This window comes from Idiotropiscis lumnitzeri, unplaced genomic scaffold (genome assembly GCF_059441095.1).
Source record: "Idiotropiscis lumnitzeri isolate Australia: NSW breed Sydney's pygmy pipehorse unplaced genomic scaffold, RoL_Ilum_1.0 HiC_scaffold_186, whole genome shotgun sequence".
NCBI classification, from domain to species: domain Eukaryota; kingdom Metazoa; phylum Chordata; class Actinopteri; order Syngnathiformes; family Syngnathidae; genus Idiotropiscis; species Idiotropiscis lumnitzeri.
Window position 1 is genome coordinate 181,658 of NW_028283724.1, and position 19,150 is coordinate 200,807.

Consider the following 19,150-nt stretch of genomic DNA (forward strand, 5'->3'; position numbering starts at 1 on the left):
GCCCATAATTTTACCTTGCCCGTGGCCAAATTTCACTTGCCCCGGGCAATCGGGAAGCGGTTAACCGCGAACCCTGAGCTTGCTTTGCATGACTTGAACAATGTCACAAAGAAAAAGGGTACCTCTTGCGAAATCTTTTTCTGCAAATAGATTGCGCCAAGATGCTCTCATGATGTAAATAATGGCAAATAAAAAAACGCTAAATAAAATGAAAGAAAATGTCAATGCAAGCCAAATAAACAAGTGGGTATTATCGGGGAAAATGTGCCGTCTCGAGTACTCTGCTGCGCAGTCGCCACTTGTCATCTATGTAATGCACAGTTAGGCTCAATCAGGGATCCATGTTGCGACCCGACCACAAGTCGGATGTAGATGCAAAATGCTTGACATGTCTAAGCTCCCGGCCCGATGTAGTCCATATCGGGAAATACGGCTTTCATGAAGCGTTTAAATCCTGTGCGCGCCACGTAACTAGAGGAGCTTTATCTTTAGCTATGTGCTAGGCTATCGCGTCCACCTCTGAGACGTTCTCTCGTATGGTGTCGCCTCCGTTCATGGGCTGTTGTCACTTGTCGAACCTTGCTTCTCACTTTGAACTTTCAGCACAGCATGGTTGTGTTGTGGGTGGTGAGAAAGCTTCTGGATTTGAATCGCCAGCAACGAGAGCGACAGACGGGTGGAGTCACATGACTAGAGGCGCTGTAGCGGTCTTAAAGGGGCATGAACATTGCCGCAGACAAAAGGCTTTTCTTTTTTTATTCATCGAATTTACCGACATGGGCAAAATGATTTCGGTCATTGTAATAAATTTCGGTAACGGTAAATTTTCGGTTTATCGCCCAGCCCTATGCTGTAGCATGGCTTTCTTTGCCGTGGGTGTCAAATATTTTACTTTGTTTTCAGAGTGCTTACAGACCTCTTGGTTTTGCCTCAAAATAATTGTCTGCAAAGCAGTCTGTGCCATCCGCATCATTGATGTGCAGGAGTAGCTTGTTGGTAATAAATAGCTGCAAGAAGTCCGCTGTTTGCCGCAGCATCCAGTGGTCCAGCGCTCGCAGTGAAAGTCTTGTCTGGCAGCCCGAACCATCCCCAAACATTTCGAGATGCACGCCCACTAAATTCCAGAAATATAAACATGGACAAACTTGACATTCTTCCAGATTCTGTCTCTTTGCATTGTTTTGAAGTTACTCCTGCAACTTTTCCACTTCTTCGATCCTCCCCATTGTCTGAAAAAGAAGTGTATATTTTGATTTGAAATAATGACCTCAACATACCAATACATTTGTTTATCATCTGAACTGGATTATTTTGAAACAACATTTGGGATGGACATCTGGGATTTGTTGTTGTGTATATTCAGAGTAATCCTTTTCTTGTATATAGCTAAAGCAATAGTCGCTGGCCTTGAAAATGGGTACAAGACTTGACCAAATTAAGATGCCATAAGGTCTAATTTGCCCCTTCTCTACCACAACCGATTTAGAGGCCATTAGTAACAGATTTGAGAAGACCACTTTTAAAGATATGAAGCCAGAGCTCGGCACCGGACCCATTTTTATTATTTATTATAATTTTAATGTATTATTGAGCAAATGACACAATATGTCAGTAGTGATTACCACAGAAGTCATGTCAAAATAGTGCAAATTCTGAGGTCGACTTCAAATCAGACAGGCGGAGACGAGCGCCAGAGAAGAGATGAGAATCAGAAGAGATGTTGAAGAAGCTAATAACAAAAAAAACAAAAAAACACATCAAATCTCCATGTAGTAGCAACGGGGATGGCTCATGGGGTCAGGAGAAGTGAGCGGGAGATGGGGAGTATGAGGTGCCGTTGGGGACAAAAGTCAGGAATCGCTTCACTTCTGAAATGCACTCTTACACACCAGTGAAATTGTTGTTGCTCATGCATACTTATGAAACGCTATCATACATACGAGTGAAACGCTCTCATACACACTAGTGAAATAGTTGTTGCTCATACACTCGTCAAATGCGCTCATACACATAGGTGAAACATTCTCATACACACCAGTGAAAGGCGCTCAGGCACAATTGTGAAATTATTGTTATTCATAAATACAACTGAAACATGCTCATGCCCATACACGAGTGAAATGCTTTCATACAAACACCCACACTGTTGAAAATGCTGTCATGAACACAAGATCGCTTACAAATACTAAAATGTAAAAATTAATCATTTATTTAGCAGGGATGCATGGTGGGCGACTTGTTAGCACGATGGTCTCACAATGCAGAGGTCGCGGGATTGATTCCGGCTTTCCTGTTTGGAGTTTGCATGTTTCCCACACGCTTGCGTGGGTTCTCCGGTTTCCTCCCACATTCCAAACACATGCATGGCAGGTTGTTTGGACACCCTAAATTGGTGTGAGTGTGAGCGCGGATGGTTGTTTGTCTTTGTGTGACCTGCGATTGGCTGGCAACCAGTTTAGGGTGTACCCCACCTACTGCCCCAAGATAGCTGGGATAGGCTCCAGCACCCCCCGCAACCCTTGTGAGGAGAAGCCGTACAGATAATGGATGGTGGGATGGCATTCATAATGGACGGCCGCCACGGTGGGCGACTTGTGAGCACGATGGTCTCACAATGCAGAGGTTGTGGGATCGATTCCGGCTCCGGCCTTCCTGTGTAGAGTTTGCATGTTCTCCCAAGCCTGCGTAGTTTTCTCTGAGTTCGCCAGTTTCCTCGCACATTGCAAAAACATGCATCCATTTACTCTGATGCCAATGTTTTCTGTACCTTATGGCAGATTTTTCTCTTTGCCGAAGACTATTAGCACTTGTAGAGCGAGGACCTGTGCCACAGTCGTCAACTGCACCCTAAAATCAGATCATTTTGTATTTTAGACATTACACACTACACAGTTAAAGATGGTCCAAAAAAGAAAAATGGATTAATGTATTTCAACTTACATAATACTCTTTAAAGAGCTGACCAGCTCATTCCCAGAGGTACGTATTGGGGCGTATTGGTCGTCTTTACAGAAGACTCCAGGAGGTAACTCAGGTTTGACCTTCAGCCACAACAGAGTGTTGGGTGTGAGTGCTTCCAAGTCGTTGAGGTCGGAAGATGTCCTTGTGATAGGCCTGCTGTTTATAACTGCTTCAGCCTCACCAAGCAAGGTATATTGACTTTCTTCACCCGAAATTTGTTCTTTTACAGTGACATTCAGGATTTTTCTCACAGACCAAATAAGTCGCTCACAGCTTCCTCCGTGGTGGGAACCTGCTGGGGGATTGCTATGCCACTGAATACCTTTTTGCAGCAAGTGTTTCTCGATTTACTTAGTGTTCCATTCTTTGATTGATTTCTTCATTTCACTGTCAGCTGATCTAAAGTTGGTTCCGTTATCAGAATACATCTCTCTCACTTGTCCTCTTCTGACAAGAAATCTTCGGATTGCGTTGAGACAAGCATCTGTGTCACGTGAAGATGCAATTTCCAGATGTACGGCTCGTACAGCGAGACATGTAAAAATCACGCCGTATCTCTTTACTTGTCCTCTAACCCTACTTACTTAGAATGGACCAAAATAATCAACGCCAATTCTCTTGAAAGGCGGATCGTCAGGTAGCACTCTTCTGATGACTCTAGCAGCTCGAGGTATCCAAAACTGTTGATGCAGATTAGCCATCATGTGGTTCCTTCCAGCGTGAGCTGTAATCTCATGAATGTATCTCAGGACTAGCTTTGTGTTATGTGAATCCTTGGCAAGATGGCTTGCTGTTTTGCTGTTTCAGGCATGGCTGCGTGGCTCAACTGTCCACCAACCCTCATGACACCATCTTGAAGTACTATATTGAACTTGTAAAGTGGGCTACTTTTCTTCACCCTTTTTTGTTTTTCAAATATGGCTAAATCTTTTTTGAAACTTCGCCTTTGACAGTATTTCACAAGTTCTCTTTCTGCTTTATCCAAGTCGTCGCAGGTCAAATACTTTCCTTTGACAGTTCTCTTGAATAAATTCATCTTGCCTTCTTCACCTAATGTGATTAACTCCTTTCTATTTTCCTTTACTCTGTCAGTAAGTCTTTCAGCTTTAGAAACCAGGCTACGGCCTGCTTCAATGCTGTCCAAGACGAATAATGGTTCATCCACTGGCCCAGAGAATCTTTGGGCTACAGTGACTGAATTACATGCACTTGAGTCACTCATTTGACCTCCAGGTCATTAATTGGTAATTTGAAGTGGTTTTTGTGTTTAACTAAATTCCTGGACACTGCCTGATTTTTTTCAGAGCTGTACAACCACTAGAAAGGGTGGTTCCCACAATGTGAGTTTTGCTCAGGTGGCCCAACAATGTCACAAAAACAAGTAGGGGTGTGTGTGTGTGTTTGTATAAGCTACATGTTGGGGACCAACATCGGACAGCACACCCACTGTAGGGGACCAAAATTTTTGTGGGGACCAAAAATCTGGGCCCCACAAAAAAGAGCATTGAATTCAGTGATAAGAAGCTCAGGGGGAGGTCCTGTCAAAGTTTCAGGGCTTCCCAGGAAGGTCACAAAAACAAGACGAGTGTGCTAGAAATGTGTGTGCGGAAAAATTACTCAGGATCGCTGTCTAGTGGTCGGTCCCGGTACTGCACTTACGCACACTTCACACACTCGGCTGGTCTGCGCATGTGCAGGACAGTCTGCTTTATGTCAGGCAGCCACCCTCCCCTCCCCCACAGCCCAACCCGAAAAATTGAGATGTTAGTTAAGTATTTATTCCTATTATTGAGTGAGATTACATATTTTTACTTGGCAGCTGGCACAACAGCTAAGCTTGGAGCACAGTTATTGCAAAATAAAATAAATAAACAGTAACAACAATAACGATTGTTAATATTGTTATACTTTATAGCGTAACCTATTTATACTAATTTTCTGTATGCAATTTCAAGTGCAACTAATATAGTTGTGCATATAGATAGCCACCAAACTCCATACATTAGATAAAAATAAGAGCCACGATGTTAACCAATTAACAGTTCAAGAAAAAAGCAGACATCCAAGAACTTGCTTTGTTACTTTTGCGTGGCCAGAACTACAAACCCCAAAGCAGAGCAAACCCAAAACATCAGAGAAAGTACAATACTTTTGTCAAGGAGTGGTGCTGCTGCTTTGCGATCGCTGCCACCATAGTGAACGCGCTCCCACATTCGTGCACACGCACACATGCCACACACCTGTTTTCCACGTCCTGTCAGTCCACTCCGTCGGTCCACATTTATTTCGTTGGTCAGCCATCACGGTTGGGTGCGCACTAGATCGCTGTTAAACCATCTTCTACGCCACAGTCCTCGTGTTCAACAAACATTTCTCCCGAATTCGCCTACCATGCACAACTCTCCACTTTCAAACCGAGCGCCGCTGTTACTTCCGGGTTTTTAGCGCCAAGCACTTGACGCTAGCGTGTGACGTCATGGCGAAATACTAGGTTTTAAAATAAAAATTTTCTTTTTTTTGTACAGTCTAAGTGCATGGGGTTATGATAGATCGAATGAGTATACCTTTATGTACTCACTAACATTTATGTTGATCATAAAATGTTGTTTTGATGAAGAAAACTGTTATTTTTTAGAATCAATTGGCTTAGGGCACTTGGGCAAACTACGGCCCGGGGGCCACTTGTGGCCCGTTAAACGTTTCAATCCAGCCCCCCAAACTTGAAAAAAATTAAATGAATAAGCCTTGTTAATGGTTTATTTTCTAAATACTGTGGTTTTTCAAAGACATATATATTGTTGTAATGCTTTTGTTCACTTTCGTTTAAAATTAAATGTATTTTAGGACTCATTGTGCCCCCCCCCCCCCTCCCAATCAAAAAGTTTGCCCATCCCTGGCATAGTGGATGGGCCGAGGAGTTTAAAAGGCACACATCATGCATTTTTCAGTCAGTTTTAGCCAGGGCTTGGTATGGGGAAGACCAGCTGGTTTACATGTAATCATTAAATTTTCCCAAGTTTTATTTAAGTTAATTGGACAAAACAAAAAAACGCAATATTCTTCTGCCAGAGAGTATGTAATATTCTTCTGCCATTTTATTGTAGAGGGCCATTTTGAGCCCCTAACAATATTATTCAACCAAGAGATCATGAGTCGTCGCCCACTTACTTTCTGAAGTCAGCTGGGATGTCACGGCTGTGACCCTCGTGAGGATAAAGTGGTTCAGATGGAAAAGTAGGACTAAGGGCTTTTTCTCAGGTTTCCATGCGCAAATCCATGTATATTAGGTTAATTGGAGACTCTAAATTCTCTACTCATCAAATGACATTCGTGACCCTGATGGATAGATAAAATAGATTATTAATCTGCCATGGGAAGTCCAAGGTGTCTGGTAGAAAGAAATGCATTCATACACTCATTACACAGTCAACCAAGCAAAGACACAAAGCCTAGGGCAGGGGCGGGCAAACTTTTTGATTGGAGGACCACAATGGGTTCTAAAATATGACAGAGGGGCCGGACCAGGAGCAGATGGATGGAGTCTTTTGGAAACCTCACCTCATCTGAGAAAAAAAATACATTTAATTTTATATGAAAGTGAATAAAAGCATTCCAACAATAATATTTGTCTTTGAAAACCACAGTGTTTAGAAAATAAAACATTAACAAGGTTTATTCATTAAATTTTTTTCAAGTTCGGCGGCCCGGATTAAAACTTTTAACGGGCCGCATGTGGCCCCCGGGCCGTAGTTTGCCCTCGCCTGGCCTAGGGCATAAACACATACATGTAATATCCAATCCGCTTATTCTCACAAGGATAGCGTGCTGGAGCCTACCCAGCTGTCAACGGGCAGTAGGCGGGGCACACCCTGAAGTGGTTGCCAGCCAATCGCAGGGCACGCAAAGACGAACAACCACCTGCGCTCAAACTCACTCACAAATGCAACCTCCACACAGGAAAGCTGGGTCCCGGGATCGAACCCTGCACCTTGGGACTGCGAGCCGGATGTCCTAACCAGTCTTAACTCATTAAATACCAGCCATTTTCACTGGAGCAACCCACTCAATCCCAGAGTTTTCCTGGGTTTTGACTAATATTGCAAGGCCCACAGAATATTGTATTCTAATGCTATATAGACATGGAGCACACCCGAAGAAAGATGAGACTCTCTTCTTTCAACAGAAAAAAAATGTTTGTTCCTATCTTTTTCCATTCTTGAACAATCGGCATTTGAAAATAGCTAAATTTCATGAAAACTCCAATCCCTGGGGAAAAAACTGAGAAAATGAGCTTTTTGTAAACTGATGCATTTTGACCATAATTTGAACTTTGACACTATTATTTATGGCTTTTATGACACCTCTAACATCTAAATAATGCATGCCTTCTATAAAATAACAAAAAAAAGCACAAAAAATATGTTTTTGATAAAATAAATTTATTTGCACATAACACTAAACGACTGAACTGTTGAACTATGTACAAAAATGAAATACATCAGTGTCATACATACTTTTTTTTTGTGTGATATAAAATAAAACAGTTGCCTTGATGCAAGGGCACACAACATAGTTCACACCACATTCTTGTTTCACTCCGTTTGCCTTTGCGCAAACAGACCCGACACTTTCGTTGTGGTCTGGCTTTGCTGGTCCGTGGAAAATAGGCGAGCTTGTGTTTGTCCACTGGGGTTTGTGTGAAAATAATTGTCTGGGAAGTGATTGCTGGCATCCGCGATGTGCTGCAGAAGCTCATCCGTGAGAAACAGCTGCAGGAAATCAGCTGGCTCCTCAGACTCCAAATGGGCAGCGGCATTCAGTGGTCCAGGGGTTGCTGTAAAGTCGATTTTCCTCGGTTGCCATCCAGTGTGACGCCATCCGGAACCACTGCTTCCTGATGCACAACCTGTAAATTACAGAAATATAAACAATTGGAAATATATATTTATTGCTGCATTTTATTGCTGGCGTGTGAAGTTTCATATTATAATTTACCTTTCTTTACACCAACAAGACGAGGAGGAACTTTCTTGCCGCGGGATGCACAATCTGTGAATTTTAGAAAGTATGCATGATTACCACACCATTCAGTATTGTTGTTTCCTCGTCGGGGAGGAGATACGCTCGCGTCTAACTGCACATTTATGCGACATTTTCTGCCCGCAAGATGCATGATATGTACAATAAAAGCATGAGGGGTAAAACCACATGTTCAATGGTAACTTGCGAGCGCTTACCTCCTCGTTCGGGGGGATCTGGTGAGGACTCTCAGCTGCTTTGGCTATTGTCCGAAGGCAGGCCGCAAGGCACGCGCACCCTCTTTAGACGCCTGTTTGTTGTGACGACGACGAAGCGTCATCCTCTCAACCAAAGCGTCTCCATCGCCTTGATGCTTTTAGGAAGCTTTTTTTTTTACAAAAAAGCATTCCTCGATCGTCATTTGCTTGGAGGATTTCATTGCTAACGCTACTAATGCGACTGCTGCTAGTGCTGCCGATGCTGCTGCTACCCACGCTGCTCTCCACACTTATAAGTCTACCCCAGGATCCCGCCCCCCATTTGTACCTCTGGCGCAGATTCAAGGCGGATCTTTTGCACCTCTGCCCCCTGCTGGGTGATTTTTACATGATTCACAATGCGGACAAGGCTGATTCTCAGTCAGAGGTTGCATCAGACCCTTATGTACACTATGACGTAAAAAAGACAGGAAACGTACTTATACGTCTTTGGTAGAGGGCGCCATTGCATTAAAAGACGTCTTTGTACGTCTAAGGGAGTAAATGAGTTGAACAAAGTACAGGGTCCTTCACCTGACTACAGATGATCTTCTGGGGACTTTATTTGGTTTTAATCACTTTTGGGGTCTGTATCTATGCACACTCCCTGGTTTTGCTACCTTCCCGGGTACCACATACACACTGCTTAGTTTCTCTGCCTTCGTGGGTACCACATACATATTGCTTGGTTTCTCTGCCTTCCTGGGTACGACATACACACTGCCTGGTTTTGCTACCTTCCTGGGTACCAGTCACACAAACGTCAGACGACTCAGCACATACCGACTGTCTCAGCACTACACACTTTCACTCCAAGGCAGTGCTGTGAACCAACTTACTGACAAGAGGTAGTATTTAGAATTTTAAAAAGTGCTTGAAAGGTTTTGTTCATGTAAAACCAACAGATTATGACATTATTATTATTATTTAAATCAGTATTAAACAGCATCAGCATAGGTTAAAGATATTATACAGACTATATACGATAAAAAAATACTAAACCACCCTTGCTTTTCCGTCATTTCTTGTATAAGTTAACACACAGATGTATAACATTTGTTTAGACAAATATAACGATTAAAAAGTAGCTGATTAGAGTTTTAATTTTGTATTCATTAATCTGTAATAAAAATGGACATATTTTGGTTAATAAAATTAACAAGAAATAAAAGTAAAGGGTGTTCTAATACTTTTTTCAAGATTGTCCTAACATACATTTAATGTTTACAGTATATGTCTTCGGAAGAAGCGCAGCATTAGATTTTTTTTTTTGTTCTCTCTCTTTGACTTCTGAATTTGAATTTCTGTCACAGATGTGCTTGAATTCTATTTTGGATGATTTGTGTTAAACTGCACAAATATTTGAAGAGCCATAGAATTCAAGAATCACACCAGTGCTGCTACTCCTCCGAACGGGTGAACGCCCTTGATTAACAACCTGCGTTGAGGTGGCTTTTGAGATTCGTGGTGTGGGAGAAAAATCTCTGAAGGCATTCTTAGACTTCAAGAGAGGGTCCACAATTTTCAAAGATTCACTTCCGTCTGAATCAGAGGCCTCACTTGTATCCGGAATATATTCATCTCCACTGTCATCTGAGTTGGAGTAATAATGCTTATCCATTCCAAAGTCAGCCTGTTTTTTTAATCTAAAAAACAACAACAACGAAATATAAAGGATAGAAGGCAGGAGACCAATAAAATATATGCAATTTGCTTGTAAGATTCCCTGAAATCTATATGGGTTGTTTACCTGTATACTTTTGGTCCTCCTGAGCCTTGGGATAGTAATATGGTCTGGGTCTGAGGCGCAAAGTTCAGGGGCAGGATTTGACAATGATTCGTCAGAATCTGTGTCGTTATTCCAAGGAAGATTCAGCCCATATTTTTTGTCCAAGGGAGGAGACTGGGTTGCATCAGAGTCCAAGAGAAAATTGAGAACCCATTAAATACTTAATCCCCAGAGGAATCTGCACAGAAAAAGGTCTTAATTCTATTTGAAAAAAAAAAAAAAAACTAAAATATTGATGAATGATATGACAAAATAATGTAATAACAAAATTAATTGACCGTAACAAAAAGCTCCCGGGAGGAAAACTACATTAAATGTTTTTTTAACAGGGCAGTGAAAATATTGGAAAATAAAAACGATAATAAATAAAATAATATAAAAAAAGAATTCAATGTGTATCGATGGACCCATATGAAATACTTATATCGCTATGTACTTATCAGCCATATCGCCCAGCCCAATATGTAACTGCAACTTCAAAACCTCGGGCCATAACAGGATTGTAACATGGGATGCATATCTTCATTCCTAAATTTGTAGATCCCGAGGAGGCTGCTCAATGGTCCTGGTAATCTAAACCTCAACCAATTCGGTCACAGCCAATGTTCTCCATCCTTGTTAAGAAGTTTTTAAATGATTTAATAGATATACTATTGCAAACTATACCAGAATTTTAGACATTTTAAACTTTTGATCACAATTTTACCTATTTTCTAAAAATCTGAAGAATCCACATGCCAAATCACCTGCTGTAGACACATAGGTTCTGTTCTGACAGATAATTCAGTTACAGGTTGTGTACTTAAAGCCAATAAGAGGGCAATGCAGCAGTCGACAACCTGACGAAAGCTTAAGTCTCCCAATGAGAGAACTGTAGTGGCTGGTAGGTTCTTAGATTGTAACATAGTAAAGACATATACTAGGCATAACTGTATATCATATGATGATGAGGGAAAATATTATTAGCTACGATTTATGTCCAGATATATTAGAAAACTTGTCCAACCAGCACAGGTCTATCTAACTGTAATTTTAACATCTCAAGACACGACAGGATGACCACATGATACGCATACCTCCTTTTCAGAGTCTGTCAAAACTTGAGAAGGCTGCTTCGATGTTCTGGTGGCATCAACCTCAGCCGATTCAGTCATTGTCGGTTGTCCTCCATCCTAATGAACAAGTTGAATATTAATTTAATGAATTAAAAAAAGAAAATGGATCAGAATTTTACACATTTTAGGCTTTGGCCACCCAAAACAAAAACTAACAAGTTCACGAATGAAACAAAACCAATTACTTTAGCGCATGACAATTAATCTTCAGTAGAGATATGTTGTGACTGATATTTCAGTCACAGGTTGTCTTTTGAACGCCACCAGGGGCGCAATGGAGCACAGGACAGCCAAAAGTCTTCTTGTCGGACACCTGTAGTGGCTGGTAGGTTCTAAGATTATAACATAGTAAAGGCACATACAACTCCTAACTGTATTTCATATGATAATGAAGGAAAAGATGATTAGCTATGATTTATGTCAACAATAAAAATGGCTCTACGGGGTCCCCACAAACACAAACCTGACAGTTGGGTGTCAGATGGCCAACATACCTGACACGCAATTCAACTCAACTGGACCCCACAACACAAGAAAAAGCTGAGTGAGCCTCAAACCAGACATACACATTCACTGACAAATATCCTGTGACACCAGATATATTAGAAGTCTTGTCTAATCAGCACACGTCTATCTAACTGCAATTTTAACATCTCGAGACACGACAGGATGAGTACACGATACGCATACCTCCATTTCTGAGTCTGTAAAGCCTGGAGGAGGCTGCTTCGATGTTTTAGTAGCATCATAAATTTATTGAATTAATTATATTTGAGGTTGGATTAGATTTTTACACATTTTAAGCCTTAGCCACCCAAAACAAAACATAAGCTCATGAATGAAATAAAACTAATTAATTTCGCCCATGCCAATTAATCTTCTGTAGACACGTGTTGTGACCAGTGTTGTTTTTGGCAGGCATTTTAGATTTTGTCCAAGTCATTTGGACAAAGTGCTGATTTGTTTACATCACATTTAGTCATCCCAATTCGTTATAGTTTTAGTCCAGTTTTAGTCAACGAAAACTAAAAAAAGGGTTTTAGTCCAGTTTTAATCGACGGAAACGCAAAAAAAGTTTTACCCTAGTTTTCGTCAATTTATTCACAAAGGTTTTAGTCCAAGCGGCACGGTGGCCCAACTGGTTAGCAGGATGGCCTCACAATATTGAGGTCGTAGGTACGATTCTGGCTCCGGCCTTCCTGCGTGGGTTTCCTCTGGGTAATTCGGTTTCCTCCCATATTCTTAAAACATGCATGGCAAGTTGCTTGGACACTCTAATTGCCCCTAGGCATGAGTGTGAGCGTGGATGGTTGTTCGTCTATGTATGCCCTGCGATTGGCTGGACACCAATTCAAGGGTGTACCTCGCCTACTGCCGAAGACAGCTGGGATCGGCTCCAACACCCCCCGCGACCCTAGTGAGGAGAAGCGGTACAGATAACGGATGGATGGATGGATGGGTTTAAGTCCATTTGAGTTAAAACAAGGCATTCAAGGTTTCCACCCAATAACAAAGACTTTTGGATGGACTACAAAGGATTCTTCATTACAAACAGAAAAAAGTGGCAACAGTGGAATCAATGCTCACTGCTCCAAAATAAGCAGAGAAGCAAAACATTTTGTTGGGCAACTGTCGTGGCTTTATTTCACTAAAAGCAACATAAAATAATTTATGAACCACATGCTAACAATTTTGTCTCGTCAACGAAAAAAATTCATGTACATCACGTCATGTTTTCGTCATAAAAGAACCTCGTTTAGCTTGTCATCGTCATTAAAAAAGGGGCGTTAACGAAGTATTTTCGTCATAGTCATCAGTGACGAAAACAACACTGGTTGTGACTGATATTTCAGTCCCAGGTTGTCTCCTGAACACCACCAATTGGGCAAGGGGGCGCAGGAAAGCCTGGGGTCTTCTATTTTTACAGTATAGAAAGGCTAAATATCAAATTGAAACAGTGTTTTATATCATGAATATACAGGGTTGGTGCTGGTTCTGGTAGGGAAACCACAACATAAAGATGTCCTTAATTAGTCCCACAATGGGGATATTTGCAATATGGCATATGATGGCCTAACAGGGCCACCGCCCAGAAAAGAGTAACGCAGAACTTTGTAATACTGTCACTCCCTGACCAGTTCGTTGTTCCTGAAGAGCCAAACTTTGACTCAGACCCACAAATTTGAATTACAGATAGTGGACAATGGAGAACTCCCCCAGTCAGTCAGCATGTTCAACTTCCATAGAAACCTCAACATACATTTATTAGATTGCCAAACTAATTGGAAACTACATCACCAGAACACCACAAGTGGGCTCTGTTATTGTACTTAAAGATGCATCTTACAAACCTGTGTTCTCCAAGGCCAGCTGGTCCATAGTCTTAAGTTATTTCTTCGCCAACATCAATGTCTCGGAGCGCAAACAGACAGAGGTGTGGTCTGTCCTCTGTTGTCTTCTTCTTCATTTTACAGTTGGGGTGCATGTGGTCATCATTAACCAGTCTTCCCAGACTGCCATCTTCTTGAGCGGCATCAACACTTAAAATAGATTTAAAAAAAAAAAAAAACAATTATTCAATCAATGTCAGAAATTAATCTTTGAGACAATCTTGTGTACACAAAACATAAAAATAGGAAATCCACAATTTTTAAATCTTCTAAATCAAATCATACAATAAATTTCTATTGGAATCAGGCCCTATTAACAGCTTGTCTTTGAGACTTCATGGTCTATATTTTCATTTGTACAGATTCAACGCATGAATAAAAGTAATTACCGTATTTTCGCAGTCATAAGCAAACAAAGCGCCCTGTCAGTCGATGCGTCCATTAAATGGACAAAGTACCACTCACGTCCATCAGCCCTTGTCATCAACGAGCTGTTGGAAGTGCATGTTAGCACACCCTGCTGGGCAAAGAGTGAGTTGTCCATGCTTACAATCGACCGTGACAAATACACCATCTGACTATAATGTTTGGGTGATGGTGTTGGAAAAAGCTGGACAAAGGGCAGCTGTCCACAATGTTTTAGTCTGTCTTATCATTTATGTTATTGCAAGCAAGAAACGTCCCAGGTTTAGACAACAGACAAAAAGTCCAAAGCATAACAGCACATCTCTTTAAACAGCCATGCAAATCTCTCTAAACAGCTATGGGATTGTGGGTCTCTGCTCCCAGAATGCATTGCTTGAATTAGCTAAGGCTGAGTGGCTTTTGTATTATTTTCATTTTTTTTGGGTATATTGATGGCATGAGAGATACATGTTTGTGTTAATCTTATTTCTATGTTTCATTGTTTGCTTGTATGATGAGTTTTTTATTTTTTTTTGAAACCGTGACTCTAAGGAGTGTGGTAGCAGCCAAGTCCCTCCCCTGACGTTGCTTTGTAGGCTATTGCCAATGCACCTAATATTGGCCTGAGCCATTGTCAGCTATTGTCAATAGAGACTTGGCGTCTGCTGCAACAATGGGGTGATTGCTCATGTTATTGGGGCATAGTAGGCTGCTATCGGCTGTGTCAGTGTGGGCAGCTCTGCCAAGTTCATGCTATGCTAACAGCAGCTGTGCTATTGTCTTGTCAGGCGGTGCGTCCAGTATATGTTACAAAGACAGAAATAGCGGCCTCAACAGGTGTTGCGCCCTTTGACACGGCGCGTCTTTTGGGTGCGAAAATACGGTATACATTTTTGCTTAGAGAATGATTTTTCCCCTAACACTTATGGGATGAGTATGTGTTTATTTTTTTAAATAAAAACAAAAATAAGATAACATCTCAATCTTTGCCTCACCTCCAAAAAGACAGTGCCTCTTCCATCCATCTTCCTGCGTTGAGATTTATCAGAATCTATCAATTTTCCTCTGTACTCCATAATAAAGAATAAAGTCGTCTTTCCTGAAAGGGGCCTTGGTAAATACTCCTCGACCTAGTTAACAGGGAAATCAAGATAGCTTCGTCATATTTTTAAGCACACAAATAAGGAGTCATCATATTCATTTGGGCCACTATACTAATGTAGGGTGGTTTGAAACATTGCTTCTTGTGAGGGATAGAGCAGAGCCCTTCTTTATGATTTTAAAGGAACAGACCAGCCAAAATTCATTTTCCAGCATTGCATTAGCCAGTATGTATTAGGACTGAAAGTACAAATGTCAATGGCACCTGGTTACGTAAAAAAAAAACTTTAAGATTATTTAGTTTCATAACAATGACATACACTGTATACACAGTCATATTGGATCGCGTCACGTGATCTCTGTGACGTATAACGTGCTTTACACTAGACTATCAATATCGGACTTGTTCACCGGTCTATTGTGGTATAAAAATGCCGGAGGGCGTCATCAAGTACAGCCTTAATTTAGATCGAACTCCTACCATCAGGTTTCACGCTCACTGAAATAACTTGAAACTGACAAAGAAAAGGTCAAGACACTCTTAATGTAAAATAACCACTTAAAAAACGATGTCAGCTTGGTTATCAGAAAACAATAATATATCTTAGCAAAAGCGTTAACATCATACCTTTAAATGAGTTTATATACTTCGCTTCTAACTCTGCAGTCTTGTCCAGACCCTTGACTGCATGTTCAATAGTATCCTGCTTTGGGGACTTCCTGCATCTCAGGGAAGGCATTGTTTATTCTATAAAGAAAAAAGACAGTTTTGTGTTGAGAATTATTAATACTATAGGCTAAATGGAGTTTTAACAATATCAGTGTAAGAAAAATAAATTATAAATTAAAAAAATATCAATCCCTCCATCCCAATTAACGATTTCAACCATAATAGTTTATATTGAAGTTTAAACAACAGACAGATTTATGCAGTGTGACTACAAAAATCTTACCAAAATTGCATTCACAGTAACCTTTGCTTTAAGAATCATGTAATTAACCAGTGAACATCGTGTCTTACACAAAAATTAATGACAGAAATTATCATGGTACTTGCATTCTGTTGTTCTATAACAAAAGTGCAAGCTGTTAGCTCCGCAAAGCTAACGCAACAAGCTAGCGTCCCTCGTGCTCACATTCAATGCAAACCTGACCACCGGATGAAAATACGCGTCGGTTTAGTTCTTTAAATGAGTAAAAGCACCATGACGTTTTATAATTATTCAATGCTTAACTGGAGCTCGTCAATTATGTCGATGTAGGAGCACATGTTTGCTAGGCCAGTGTTGTAGGCCCACATCCATGGTGCTACTTTGTATAGTGTTTTCCACACAACTATCTCTAACCATGAACAAATGCACTGGAGGCATGTTTTGAATAAAAACAAACGAAAAACACTTACCTCTCCGTTTCAACAGCAGTTCGAACTTCGAAGTGGTGATATTCTCCAGCATTAAGCACCTGCTCGAACTGCGAATAGGTCAAATTCAACAGCGTCTTTTTTCTGTCTTAATAAGGACGCGATGAGAGGAGGAGCGCTTGCCTTTTCGTCAGCACGCCCCGCGCGGGTGGTGCTGCTTTATCACTCTCTATCTGTGCCCGCCCGCCGGCATGTCGATAGAAAAATAATATTCCTTCAAACATTACTTTCATCTTCTTAACGTTTTGTAGTGAATTTAACAGGTTCACCACTTTTTTCAAATACACCAATGGAAAACAGGTCTTAATTGAGGAAACATACAAAGAGCGTCTCACAAACACCTTATGATGAGCAATGTAATTTGATCACGTTTTTTGTCACTGCCTGGACGTCGGTTCACTGGCCTGGTGGCAGTGGCTTGTAGACACTGTCACTGAGTGGGAACGGATCTCAAGGTGGGTCAAACTAACCCAAGCAGTGGATCGGTCCGTTTTTTAAATTTATTAATTTTTTTATTTTATGTATTTATTTATTATTTAATACAAGGGCTTCGGCTCACTACCAGTGGGCGGGACCAAAGAATTTGGGTTTCCTTTGAGCTAGGAGGCAGTCAAAGGCAGTCCAATCCCCGGCAACATAAAGCGCCTAGCTCTGGGGACATGGAATGTCATTTCTCTGGTAGGGAATGAACCCGAGCTGGTGTGTGACTAGACCAGTGGTTCTCAATTATTTCCTGTCATGCCCCCCCTACCAAGAAGAAAACAATTCGCACCCCCCCCACCACAATTTTTTTTTACATTTCGTACTAATGTACATGTTCTTTGCATATTAATGTTAGATTGTCAATAAAATATCTTACCTTAACAAAGCTAAATTGATAAAAAAAAATATCATTTTGAGAACGACTATTGTGAGGATCTCGAAACTCAGTACTCTGTGGTGCTAATATTGATGAGATGATAAATATGTTGAAGCCACAGAACAAAAAGATTAGATATTGTTTGGAAATTAATGACGTACATAACAAAGGAATATCAGCCTTGATTGGAGTACATTACTGCATTTAAATTTTTAATAAAAATGAAACAATTATTGATGTTATGACCACTATGAAGAATTTAAAAAAACAATATATAGGGATAATTATAGTTTTCATTTTGTTATGTTTAGTCTGTTCATGTTGCATTATTTTTATGACAAAGATGATGGTTAATCGTAGGTTTGTTGCCCAAATGTACCGTTACAACCTGATTAATGTTGAGAATGACGAACTCAAACTGGACACTAAAACGTAAAAACACATGGACTTCTTGCCCCTGTCCACACACGTGCACACACACACACACACCATACACGAAGATCCGGGAGGTAAGGACGGCTGTCCTCTCCTACAACGAGGCAAGGGCCTCCACCAAGTCACCCCAGGGACAAGTTTTATTCCCTGATGGTCATCAAATTATGAGGATCTCATTCTACGCCAGAAGGGAGGAGGGGAATTTTTCCCTAATGTGAGGTTTTCGCTCCTCCACTGATGATCACACTGTTGTATGATTTCATTATGATGATCTGTCTTAAAGCCGTAAGGACATGATTTTTAAATCCACAACAGGGGGGAAATGTAAGATGGGCTGAGGATAGGTAATCAGTTTGTGTATTCATAATCATGTTTTTATACACTCATTAATGTTTAACACACACAGAGACACTTACTTGTTATTTTAACACACACACACACAGACACCGTATCCTGAAGATGTGTTTAGTTAAACTGACCTTGGGTTATGATTTTCTGCCTGCTGGAGTCCCTGGTGATTAGTTATTGATGCTTTAGTTAAACTGACCTTTATACCGTGAGTTATTGATGTTTTCTGTCTCTTGGTGATTAGTTGTTGATGCTTTTCTGTCTTCTGGTGATTAGTTATTGATGAGTTAGTTTCAATAAAAAGGCAGAACGGAGGGTGAGAGTCAGAGGGTGTGCGGGATTGAACTGGCAAGACGGCTGTTTCGCCTCCTGGCTCCCTCTCCCATTCTGAATGGCACAAAACGAAAACTTTAGTAAGTTATTTCAGTCTAAAAAAGGCGTCAGGGCATTTTTAAACCGGACAGTAAGTCGTCACTGTCTTGGTTCCTTTTTGTGCCTTGACCCATCCCGGAATTATTGAAAGGATGCAGTCCTATTTACAGGCCCCAGTGACACCCCAGGTTTCTGTTGTTTGTACGAGGGCGCTTAATAGGTACTGCTATTTACAATCGTCTTAGGCTGTTTCTTTGCAGAAGTTTATGGACAATGTGTAGTGCTGTAGGATGCAGTCTAGAGCATTCTTGACATTGAAGCTTTTGTTTCCAGCAACTGCTAATGCGACCGTGCATCAAACATGCAAAACACAGACCCTTGCTCCTCAAGAAGTCAATCTTATCCTTGTGATGCTTTCTCCTAAATTCCTTACAAATTGTGAGACTGTTGCTCTCCATTACAATTAGCACATGGTTTGGCAATAGCATCCACTGAAACAGGTTCTGCCTTTGGCGTGGTGGTTTTGTTGTTTTCCATCTTGGCGGTGTTGGAATTTATCTTTAAATCAATGTTAGAATTTAATTTTAAACCAATGCAAACTCAAATTAATAATCTGACTCCAATTTGTGACTTTACCCAACTCTCACTCATCCAACAATATGCGCGCTCGTTCTGCAAT

At 40.9% G+C, this 19,150-nt stretch overlaps 1 long non-coding RNA gene across 2 annotated transcripts; it reads right to left on the reverse strand.

The window, feature by feature from the left end:
* Positions 1-9,658: 9,658 nt before the first annotated feature.
* On the reverse strand, positions 9,659-16,518 carry LOC148314894 (uncharacterized). Of its 2 annotated transcripts, none has more exons than XR_015841429.1 (7): positions 16,440-16,518; positions 15,666-15,785; positions 14,932-15,066; positions 13,493-13,681; positions 11,103-11,198; positions 9,988-10,140; positions 9,659-9,883 (listed from the first exon to the last, which is right to left on the reverse strand). It is a non-coding gene; the product is annotated as an uncharacterized LOC148314894 (long non-coding RNA). The 2 variants fall into 2 exon arrangements; XR_015841430.1 differs by having other exon boundaries at positions 9,988-10,204.
* Between the last annotated feature and the right edge of the window lie 2,632 nt (positions 16,519-19,150).